Genomic DNA, 11,922 nt, shown 5'->3' with positions numbered 1-11,922 from the left:
TATATAGTATAATGATCATTATGTTAAGTTTAGTCTTTCATTGTGCACAGTATGTTCTTAGTGGTGTAAGCTGGTTCTAAAATATGAGTTTTGGTTTTGAGAAGTGACTGCAGACCATATGTCATTTTTATTTTTATTTTAATTGTACATAAGGCTTTGTAAACATAATGTGTAGCATTTCTGTCCCACTGAGATAAATTCTACGTCTTTTTTGTATGAGACTTTTATGATGGTTTGCATTTTGTTGTTTATTCTAAAACCCACAATAAAATTGCACAACATGCAGGAATAAAATGTTTTTATCCTTACCATTATGAAATGCCGGTTATTGTCCTTCATGTCTACCCCACCCAAAACATATTGTTAAAAAGTACTAGCCAGACTTTTATTATCTCCAGTTCCTTCTTTTTCACATACTTCTGCTGGAATTCCATCACTTCCAAAATGTCTCCCTGTATTCTGGTTTCTCATTGACTTTTTTATTTCAGTTTCAGTTTGTTTTGTTTTCAGTGTTACTTTTGTTAACTGAGGAGGTTGTAACTGTCTCAAATATGTAGTCATTCATTGTGTTTTACTCTCAAACTGTACATTTTCTTTGTATAATGTACTGTACTGGTGTGTTCGCTTCTAGTCATCCATTCTTATAATTCCTCATTTTAGTTATCATCCTTTCAACATTTTGTTGCCTCAAATGTTATCAATTTGGTTGTTCTAAGATTATTGTGAAAAATAGTTGTTTTAAAACCATTGCTTTACGTTTATTCATATGTTCTGATTAGTGTTACATAGACATTCTAGCTTCTTTCCTATGCTGTTCAACCTGTTCTGTTCTAATTCCACTTTTTTGCTTTTGTAAATCCCATACTTTTAAGCACTCTAGATGCATTTTGTTACTTCTTCTTTCGGCTTTTCCCAGTTAGGGGTCGCCACAGCAGATCACCTGTCTGCTCATGATTGGCAGTGGAGTTTTACAGTGTCAAGCTGCCAGCCCAGCACCCAACCTTCCACAGAAGGCACACACATGCACACACTCACGCCTAGGGCCAATTTAGAGTGTCCAATCCACCTACAGCATGTCTTTGGGATGTAGGAGGAAACCGGAGCACCTGGAGGAAACCCACACGACCACAGGGAGGACATGCAGACTCTGCACAGAAGGCACCCCAGCCGAGTGTCAAACCAGAGAACCTCTTGCTGTGAGGCAGCAACGCTAACCGCTGCACCACCGAGGCCGCCCATATCTTGTTTGCTTTAATTTTTACCTCATTTTTAATCTTTGGTTTACAGTTATCCCAATCCTTTGCAAGTTCTTTATTATTTAGATTCAAATCTAATATAATTTCACTTAAAGTATGATCTACTCAATCATTAAACAGCTTCTTTTTCAGAAAAAAATCTGGAAAATACCAGTGTTTGTTGCAATAATCTTTTACTTGCTTACGAAACTACATTTGTATAAATACATGGTCTCTGAGTATCACTGGATATGTTTTTGTGATTCACATGATATTTTTTTCAATATTCTTTCAATATTCTTTCAGTGTATAACATGTTATAGGTTCATAGGTTCATAGGTTGGTACTAGGCTATTCGGCCCTAGGGCCTATACAAGCCTAGCCATAACAATTCCCTGGGAGAAGATCTTCCCAAAATCTTTGAACCTCATACACTCAAGATTCAAAAAGATCGATCAAGTTGAGGCTTCGAGTTTTAAAATGAAAAAAAAAAGGTCAAAAATTACTTTTGGGGGGGCTTCAAATGGGGCTCATGGGGGGGGGCTGTGCCACACCCCCCCCTGCAAAATATACACCGATACCAACTCACAGATCGGGGGGAAGGGAAATCTCCCATATTTATGTTATAAGGGCATAAAAACGGAGATTCCACTTCCTGTCAACACCAAAAAAGATAACAACATTACGCACACACAGAGCATACAAGAAGCCTTGCCGTGCTTCCTTCCCTGGATATTTCTTCCCACAATATCTTATCTAATATTTCCAAATAATCATATTTCCTTGAAATATGTGTATATTCCAATTCAATCTGTCTTATTTTCATTACATCAGTGAGTCCAAATGCATGTATACATTTCTCTAAATATATGTTCTCAAACAATATTCTTTGATTTCTTGGTCCTACAGAGATGCCTTCCATATTTATTATAGTGTTTCAGTCTCCATCTACTATCATACATCCCTGAAGAAAGGTTAGAACGTCTCCCATAATATTCCTTATATCTTGTCACAGTGCTTTCAGTGAAAATATATATACAACAGCCAGCAAAATTCTTACTTCCTTTCTACAACCTCTCACCCCCATGGAATCTCTCACTTTTTGGAAAGGTCTTTCATCATCTTTGTTTTGTCCATCATTTTCTTTTGAAAAATAGGAAAGGGCTTTGTCAGAAATCTCTCACCTTAAGTGTCCATAATTTGCTTTTCTGCATTTGTTGACTGGCTATTTGTTCCTTCTTTCCATTCTTCCTCTTCCAGGTCTTTTTTGTTAGTTCATTTTGTGCCTGTCAGGGTTCTGTGTGGATTGTGGGTAGAAGGTTCAACGTAATACAGGATACAATAACTTGAAATGAAGTTTCTCTGATGAGTCTTATGAAAGGAAGAAAACATTTCTGTTTATCATTTCCGTACTTACTTCAGCCTTTCTCTTCTTTGTTGACCTTCTAGACACCATAGATACTTCCCCAGGGATTCAGTAACAAGCACGTACATGTCGTACTATGGCTATCTGTTCATTTGTCTTAGTGAGACGAGCAGCAGTGGTTATTAAATATGCAAGCCGTTAAACAGCCCTACACATCGAGCAGTACCTGTTCATGACTAGAACACATTCTAGTGGTCACAATGAGGTGCAGGTAGGCTCACACACACAATATAAATGGCAGGTTGTAAATAAGCTCAACCTCAGTAAGCAAGCATGCATGGACGGCACAATACAAGGCAAGGACAACTTGAAATATGTAATTAAGAGACAAGGGGAGCTTAACAAGGAACACATAGTTATACATAAAAAGATTAATGTAAAAATACCACTAATAATATTTATTGATAACTATTAAATAATCTTGTCCACTCAGGGGGACATCGACATTATAAAAAGTAAATGTTGACAAAGGAGGTGAGAGGGACACAGTTACAGTGTAACAAAGGGAGTAAATGTGATACATGTGAAATGATGTTAAAATGGTGAGGTGAGATAACAGTTAGCAAGGAAACCAGCTACATTACACGATATTGTATATGCTGCAGGTCGCACACATCAAGTGTGCATCCAGAAATTTATAATTTGTATCCAAACTTACGCTGTTGCCCCCACCAGCCACCCATCATTTAAAAAATGTACTCAACTCTCAAACTGCTGACCTATGCAAGGTAAAAAGGGACTTGTATTTTCAGTTTGTTGCCACGTATAATCATAAAAAGGCTATTTTATGGGTAAATTTCTGTTCTGTATGGGAATGTACATTATATACTAGATTAGACAGCTATCAATAATTATGGACTGCTTCCACTATACATTTTTTGAGACATGCTCAGAAAAAAATTTACTCACTAGAGTTAATTGAGTATACCTAATTATACCCACAGTGCTGTTGTTAGCATAATGGCATAATGATTAAGGTGTTTACCCTACAGACACAAGATGTGGGGTTTGATTCTCACCTGGATAACTAGCTAGGCCCAAAAGGGAAGCCAGGTTAGTATGAAACTGTGAAATGGACTACACTGCCACTGTGATCTAGACTGTGAGAGTAATCAAAGGAAATAATTTACATACACCTGACTGATGTTAGAACATGCATACAGGTTACAGAATCATAACCCTTTCACAACCTATAGATTCATAAGATGATACTAGGCTATTGGCCTGTAGGCCCTTATAAGCCTAGCCAAGAATTTCGCCCATGTTCCCACAAAGTCAGCACCTGTTTCCCCTGTCCAGCAGGGACACAGGTAAGATCCCAGGGGGTGTATTTTCTGTTTTCCATCCAGTCGTCCAGGTTCCTCTTAAAGAGGGCTAGTGAGATACTCTGCTTGACATGGAGAATAAGTTTATTCCATAGATGGAAGAGTCTTTGGGACACAAATCTATCATGCCAACAAGTTCTATTAATGTCACAAACCAGGTTGAGGTCTTGCGTGTGGGTTCTGTGAGTGGAGTTTGACTTACGGATATGCAGCAGCTCCATCAAGGCTGTGTCTGAGATGGCCTTGTATGCCAGACAGCTTTTAGCTTATCTGTATAGGATAGGTGTTTGAGACTCTGGACTTTTCTGGTCAAGAACCTCTGTGGTCTCTCCAGCTGCTGCATGTGCTTAGCAAGGTGCATGCCAAAGGGGACATTGTACTTGATAATGGGTCTGATAAGGGAGGAGTACAGGGATGTTATGACCCAATTGTTCCTGGATGAAATACTCTTACTTATGATCTGGGCCATGTAGAAAGCCTTCCATACAAAGGAGGCAATGTGGTGGTCAAAAGTCAGGGTGCTATCAATCTGGGTACTCAAGTCCCTCACGACTGATTGCATGCTTAGTACGTTGTTATTAATGTGATAATTAGTCTGGATGCCATTTTCCCCAAAGGGGATTATGATGTATTTCTTGGCATTCAGTTTGAGGCCATGCTTCTGGCACCAGTCATTAGTTTGGGTAAGGCCATCTTGGAGGATGTTCAAATTACTAGGGGAATTTAAGACAGCACCCAGCTTGCAGTCATCTGCAAACTTGGTCAGCCTGTCAGCCAGACCATGGGTTTTGGCTTGCACCTCAGAAAAGTATATCCCAAACAATAGAGGCCCCGAGACCAAGCCAGGTGTACTACTAGAGGTGGCTTCACCTATTTTGACTGAGTGATTTCTATAAGTGAGCCAGGTAGCTACCCAACTGATAACATACAGGTTGATGCCTAGCTGGGAGAGTTTATCTATTATGCCCGAGTGGGGAATAATGTCAAAGACTTTGGCTAGGTCAAGGTAGGTGGTGTGCACTGTCTTCCCCTTGTCCATGGTTTTGGTGACTGTTTCGAAGAAGTTGACCAAGTTTAACAGGCATGCTCTCCCTTTAACAAAATCAAACTGTGTGGGGTCAAACATTTGGAGGTTGCCAATGTCCTTGTTTATAAGGTCCATGATGCATTCCATGGCCTTGCAGATCAGGCTAATTAGGCTGATGGGCCTATAATTGCTTGGGTTAGTGGATGCTCTACCTTTGTGTAGAGGGATGACAGCAGCTGTCCTCCATTCAGCTGGGATGAAGCCAGTGTTCAGGCTTTGGTTGAATAGGGTGCCTAATGGAGCTGAGAGCTCATACCTCAGTTCATGTAGGATACAGCCAGGGATATTTTCTGGTCCCATGGAGACTATATTTTTTGCCTTTGAAGAGGGCATTAAAGACCTGCTCCCTGGTGATGAGGGGAGGGGGGGGGCAGGTGCTGGGGATGTCCTGCTTTACTGATGGGGGACAGGGGGTAAAGTTTTCACTGAACCTGTCTGCCAGCAGGTTGGCTATATCTATGGTGTTTGTGTCTATGATGTTATTGACCACCAGTTCAGAGCAGATTTGGGTGTTACCTTTGAGATTGCAGATATATGTAACGAAGGCCTTGTGATTGTCATTAGTAGATGTGGCCAATTTGGACTTGAAGTTAGCCTTAGAGGATTTCACCAGTGATATTATTTGCTTGTTCAGACAAAGAAGAGATTGCTTCTAAGTTGGCACCTGCTCCTTCTTAGTCCTGGACCGCATCATTTTTTTTCCTTTTATTATAGTGTTTGTTTATTGCTACTGTCCAACAGACAGGTTTACTCTTCCTTGAGGAAGATGATTTGGTCCTGTCAGGTATTTCTGAGTCCATACAGCTATGTAGTACTCATATAGTTTTCTGGTGCAGGCTTGGACATTAGTGCTAGTTCCAACTGAAGGGATGTTGGCTGTGAAGCTGCTTATACCTGCTCTGAGAAGATTGTAGTCAGCTTTGGAAAAGTTTTTTTGTTTGACCCTCACAAGTTGGGGGGGGGTCATGGGAGATGGTGACTTCCAAAGTGATCGTTTTATAGTCGAATCTTACCAAGGAGGAAGACACTGTAGAGGTGCTACATTAGCTACTCATGTTGGTTAGAACCAAGTCCAGGATATTTTCACCTCTTGTAGAGGTGTCTACCAGCTGATCCAATACATTGTATTGATGAAGTTGAGGAATATCTGGGCATTCATGTTTGGGCTAGAAGAGGTGTTTCTCTATGGTTGGGTAGTTAAAGTCACCCAGGATCAAGGTAGAGGGTTGAATCTTGATGGATTTAAGTAAGTCAGGATAGGTGGAGTGGGGTTCTTGAGTCATGGTTGGGGGTCTGTAGCTAGCTATGATTTGAATAGGTGTTTTGTCAACACTTAACTGAACTTGGAGTGTCTCCTGTGCATCATACCATTTGGCTAGCCTGGGAGTGTGTATGTCTTTGATAAATATTGAAACACCACCTCCTTTGGCTTAGTAGCTCTTTGGTTTGGGGTCTGAAAGTATGGTAGGATGACCAACCTGGTAAGGTTGGGGTGCTCTCCACAGCTTTGAACCAGGTTTCAGTGACTGCACAAATGTCAGCATCCTCCAGGGTGAGAAATGCTTACAATGAGTGCAGTTTCATGCTAAGACTCCTAGCGTTTAGCAGCATGACCTTTAAATTTTGTTTAGAAGAATTTTTCATGTTGGTAATTTTGTGCTTGTGACTTTGCCTAAAAAAGGCACTATAGGGAGGTAAGAGCCTTTGCCAGAAGCCTGAAGCCCAGGGGAGACAGATGAAGGTCATCTCTGGCAAAGCATTGTGGTCTGACAATCATGTCCTCTCAGGCTTTCAGGTACTGGATCCCCTTGGAATGACACCAGAAAATAAGCCAATCATTGAAGTCAATCATTTTCTGTTTGTATTGAGGCATCATTCTGGGTGATGGTAGGATGCTGCTTAAGGTTAGGGACATACCTGCCTGGGATACATATAAAGTGAGCTCAATCATGTCTCTCTTCATATAGTCCGGAGAGGTATGTCTCAAGTCATTCACATCAACATGGACTATGACAGAGTCATAACAGTGCCTGCTAAGAGACTTGAGTGTGTGCATAATATGATGGATTATAGCACCTGACAAGCAACTTGCCTTGACTTTATCCTTGTCTAACTTGGTGAGTGGCACATCTGTGTGTCTCACGATAGAATCTCTTATGACTAGTATGTTGGGTTTTTGGTTGGGCTTTAGAAGTCTGTGAGACACAGATGTGTGTACTATGTGTGATGCTTGGTGTTGTGGGTTGTGATGTGTATGTGTGTTTTTGCTTTGGAGGTCTCTTTTGTTTAGGTACATTTTTGTTGAGAACCTTTGCATATGTAGGAGTGTGTTGTACAGATGTGGATGGTGTTAGAAGTGTGGTGTTCGTAGTGTTTGTGCAGACAACCTCCTCAGTGCCAGATGTACCGGCTTGTGACTGAGACAGTAAGGATTCTAGGTTCTTAATGTAATTGCATCTCTCACATATTGCGTTCCTAGATGGTAGTAGTAGAAGGTTGTTTGTGTACAAGAGGCAGTTGCTGCACTGTCTCAGGTTGCCCATATGAACCAGACTAGCAGGAGAAACCATAGGAAATTGTCTGCCCATAGTTATCAGAATCTGTGGAAGAGAGGTCAGGGATAGTAGAGTGGGTACTATCTGAGAAGAGTACCTATAGGTGTGAGTATGGCTAGATAAAATCAATACAGTAGCTGCAGGTGAGGGTCTGACTTACACAGGATTGCTGGTAAGGGAAAAAATGCAAATGAGGTAACTCACAAAGGGTTAAAACAGTGCACCGGTGGTGCACGATAGGCAAACAAGCACAAACCCATGAGAATGCTATGCTTAAATACCACAAAAACAAAAGTTAAACAGAAAAATAGAAACACTGGAATTGACCAATCAACCCTTGTCCCTGAGCTCTTAGCTCAACACCCTATGCCAGACCAGTTCCAACTAGTTCACTTACTCCCACTAAGTGCAGGCAGGCCCCGGCCAGCACAAGATGGCATAGCAGGAAACACAGGAATAATACAAACAGATCTGGATACAGAAGAAGCTGTACCAGACTATGCTAAATATATTTAAACACTGTTTAGGTCGATTTAACACAGGAGAATAGATGCACACTTAAATATAACAGCAGCAAACAAGAACAAACTGATTTAAACAAATTAACCAATTAACCAATAAAAAAGCTCTGAACTGATCCCTGTTCCAGCAGTCTTCAATCATTCTTCAATCAGACAAGTTCTAACTGCACACTCCTGCCACTAGGGTGCAGGGAAATCCTCTCCAAAAAGATGGCCTGGATTAGTGCTCAAGTTATACAAATATAACTAGATTCAACAGGTCTGAACCTAGTCTATGCTACAGCAAACAAGGTACACCAATTTCAGAAAGAAACAGTTCAAATAAGCAGGCACAATAAGCCTTCAATCAGCAATTCCCACCTCAGAAGGGCAGAATCTACCCTCTTCTCCCACAGGAGTGTAGACCACAAACCTTCTTAATGTAAAATAACTGACCTGAAGCCCAAGTGCTTAAACCAGAACTAAGACACTTTTAGAATAACAGACACTAAGCCTTCAATCAGCAAGTCCCAACTTAGAAGGATGTAAGCTACTTCTCCTGCCACAACAGTGTAGACCACAAACCTTCTTAATGTAAAACAACTGGACTGAAAATAAAGTGCTTAAACCAAAAGGCTTAGAATAACAGTTACAATTTAATCAGGCTACTAACAAGCAATAACAAATGCAGCAGAATAAATGCAATTGAGTATTTTTAAGAACAAGCAGCAAAAGCAAAATAAAGTAATAAAGTAGGAAGAAACACAAATACAGTAAAAGCAGATGAATAAAGTGCAATTTTTTTAGGTTAAGTGGTAAGGGATAAAACAAGATAATTCAAGGTTGAGAAACTAAGGGGGTTGGCCTTCTAAAATGATCTCTCTCTCTCTCTCTCTCTCTCTCTAGAATGAGCTGATGCGACAGGACTGGGAGGAGTGTCCAAAATGAGATTTTATGGTAGGGGAGGGCACTCAAAAGCCACCATATTTAAGAACATAATAAGGAGTGGGAGAGTGGGAGGGGGAAGAATGCAGTCAGAAATGAGTGATATTCAGAGCAATGCAGACCACGCAAACACTTCGGCTAAATACAGATATTTCTAAATAAAAGAGCAATGCTGTTTCTCAGCTCTCCCCCACTAAACTGCTGTTATTCACAGTTTGCAAAGAAATTCTTTGATAACTTTTTTAAATGACTCTAGCAAGAACTCTTAAAACTCCATCAGAACAGAAAACGTAAAACAAAACAAATGTAATACTAGAATAAGATACAAAATAGAGGTAATCAAATCTTAAATAAAGAGCTTCAAATCAAAATTAAATGCAGTCAGAGATGAGTGATATTCAGAGCAATGCAGACCACACAAACACTTCTGCAGTACCTATGGCATTACACTGGCACACTTTTTTAACAGTATTTGCCACATGATAACTTGCATTTCTGTTACATGTCATCTTGTCTTCACATAAATACATTTCTTGAGGAAGGGGCCACACAGTAGGTTACATAAGCAAATTTTGTAACCAGCATATACAAGTAAGAATGACACTTTGTTAAAAGAAATGCATTCATGTTATGAATACTATTTCAGATGTATTTCAAATATTTTAGATTAATTATCCATATTTCCACATTTGTTATGTTACTGATTTTGTTTCCTCATATCTGAAAAACAGCACCAGAATTGCCAGTTATAAAGACTTAAACCTTCCTGTGATATAAATAGAACATGTTGAAGAGACAGGTATTTATCCAAGAGACTACCCCTAACCCAATTCAAGTGTAACTTGGACAGATGGATGGGGAACAGAAAATTCATCCTTGGTTTGGCACCTACATCTCTAATGGACACAGACAGCTGGTAAACGGCTCATCTCCCAGGACCCTGCTTGCAACTGTTTCACCTCCCAAGCCCCTGCTTACACTTACCAAGGGTACTAGAACTTGTCAATGACTTAGGATGCATGGACAGGCTTAACAAGGCCCTTGTGGTCATTAGCCTAGTAAACATCTATGAACCTATGAAAACTTTAATAAATGTCATATTTGTTACATCATGCATATATAAATTAGTTATTACCCCAAACAATAGATTATGTTCCAACAGCAAAACATTTATGTAACTGTGAATAGTACCTTCAAAATATCAAAAGCTGGACTCAAACCCTGCAGTATTGGTCCAGTTACTCATAAATCACTGCATTAACACACTGAGCCACAGAGAACGTTACAGGATAGTGATCTTTTGCCTGTCGCTACTAAGTATTAAAATTATACATTATGCAAGTGAACTTTAAATCATTGTTATTCTTAACACAATTCACACAGAGTATAGTTAACTCATTTAGCATTCATTACAGAGTTGGGTTGCAAATTGCATGCTGCAACTTGACAGATGTACTTCATATTCAATTACTAATATGTCTGTGACAGTAGTTATTCTGATTTCCTTGGTAAAAGTATCTGTAATCTGGATTCAAATGCTGCATTAGTTCTGCTATTACTCACAAGTTACTGCATTAACACATTGAGCCACAAATAAAGTTATGTAGCAGATGTATGTTTTCACTCAGTACTGTCCAGATTGCTGAAGGAACAGCACCAGAGCCAGTTTTATTTGTGCTACTGTTGGCATTCCAAATTAAACTTTTTGAGAATTTGCCTTGGAAAATGCCAAGCATCATACAAAGGATGAAGCAGAAAAAAAGGGAAATGCTATTTGTCATGAATTCTCAAACTCTGTGGTCTTACATCATGAAAATATGGACACTAAGGATCCCTAGCTTCACACAGACATCACCATCTCTAGATTTGAACCTTGAAACCATGGAATTAACATGAAACTTTGAGAAAATTAATAGTATGTGCCACATAGATTGAGATATTTATGAGACAGAGAAAGTGGAGCACATATACTCAAGCTTTGACATTCTAACACTTTACAATTATGGAGAAATATATCCATTTTCTCAAAGTTGTCTTTTGCCATTTCACAGTAGATGTCTGCATGAATGTGATGTTTGCAACAGTTAATCTAATAAATCATGTTGCAATAAAACAAATGTATGCAATTCAAGAGTGTGTTCTTCCCTTTTTTATGAGCAACACTTTCTTTTGATACATTTATGCAATGATTGCATTATGGTTTGCTTGAATTTATGACTATTGTTTATATGTTTAATACTGTCAGAACTGCATTAAGCTTAAAATATATAACTAAACTAATTCATGGGTTATTTAATAGACTTCATCTGGGTGTAAAAAATCAGATTCTCTATCAGTTTTTTAAAAAGAGATTAGATAATTGGTTTGGCTCTAAGGTGCACTCCTTTGACTTAATTGACTCAGCATTCTTAGATTACCTTATTTCCTAAGTGCTGTAAATTACTTGTGAAGTTATGTATTTCATATAACTTACACACACCATGTACTCAGAGGCACAGTTACCACTTAAGCATATATTTATAAAGGTGGTATAAAAGTTATCTCCTAAGTCAATGTAATCTCAAACTTCTTTTGTAAGCCTATTTTACCGGACATACCCCTTGTTAGTGTACATCAAAGCAGAAGAGTGCTAAACACTATTTGTACATTACTGCTAATGAGTTGTGTTACACTTGCAAGCCATTAGCTAGCTCAGGTTTTTAATACTTATTCTTGTATTGCTAGGGCATGTGTATGGCATATTGTAGGTCATTACACCATGTCTACTTTCTTAGCAGTTATAGCAGATTGAGTGATTTATGAATAATGAACTGACACCTGATTTACATATTCGCCATATCCAGAAGGGT

The sequence above is a fragment of the Protopterus annectens genome, chromosome 2.part0 (assembly GCF_019279795.1).
Source record: "Protopterus annectens isolate FY-2018-M chromosome 2.part0, PAN1.0, whole genome shotgun sequence".
Taxonomy (NCBI): Eukaryota; Metazoa; Chordata; order Ceratodontiformes; family Protopteridae; genus Protopterus; species Protopterus annectens.
The sequence above is the reverse complement of the archived record's forward strand: the minus strand, read 5'-3'. Positions refer to the sequence as shown.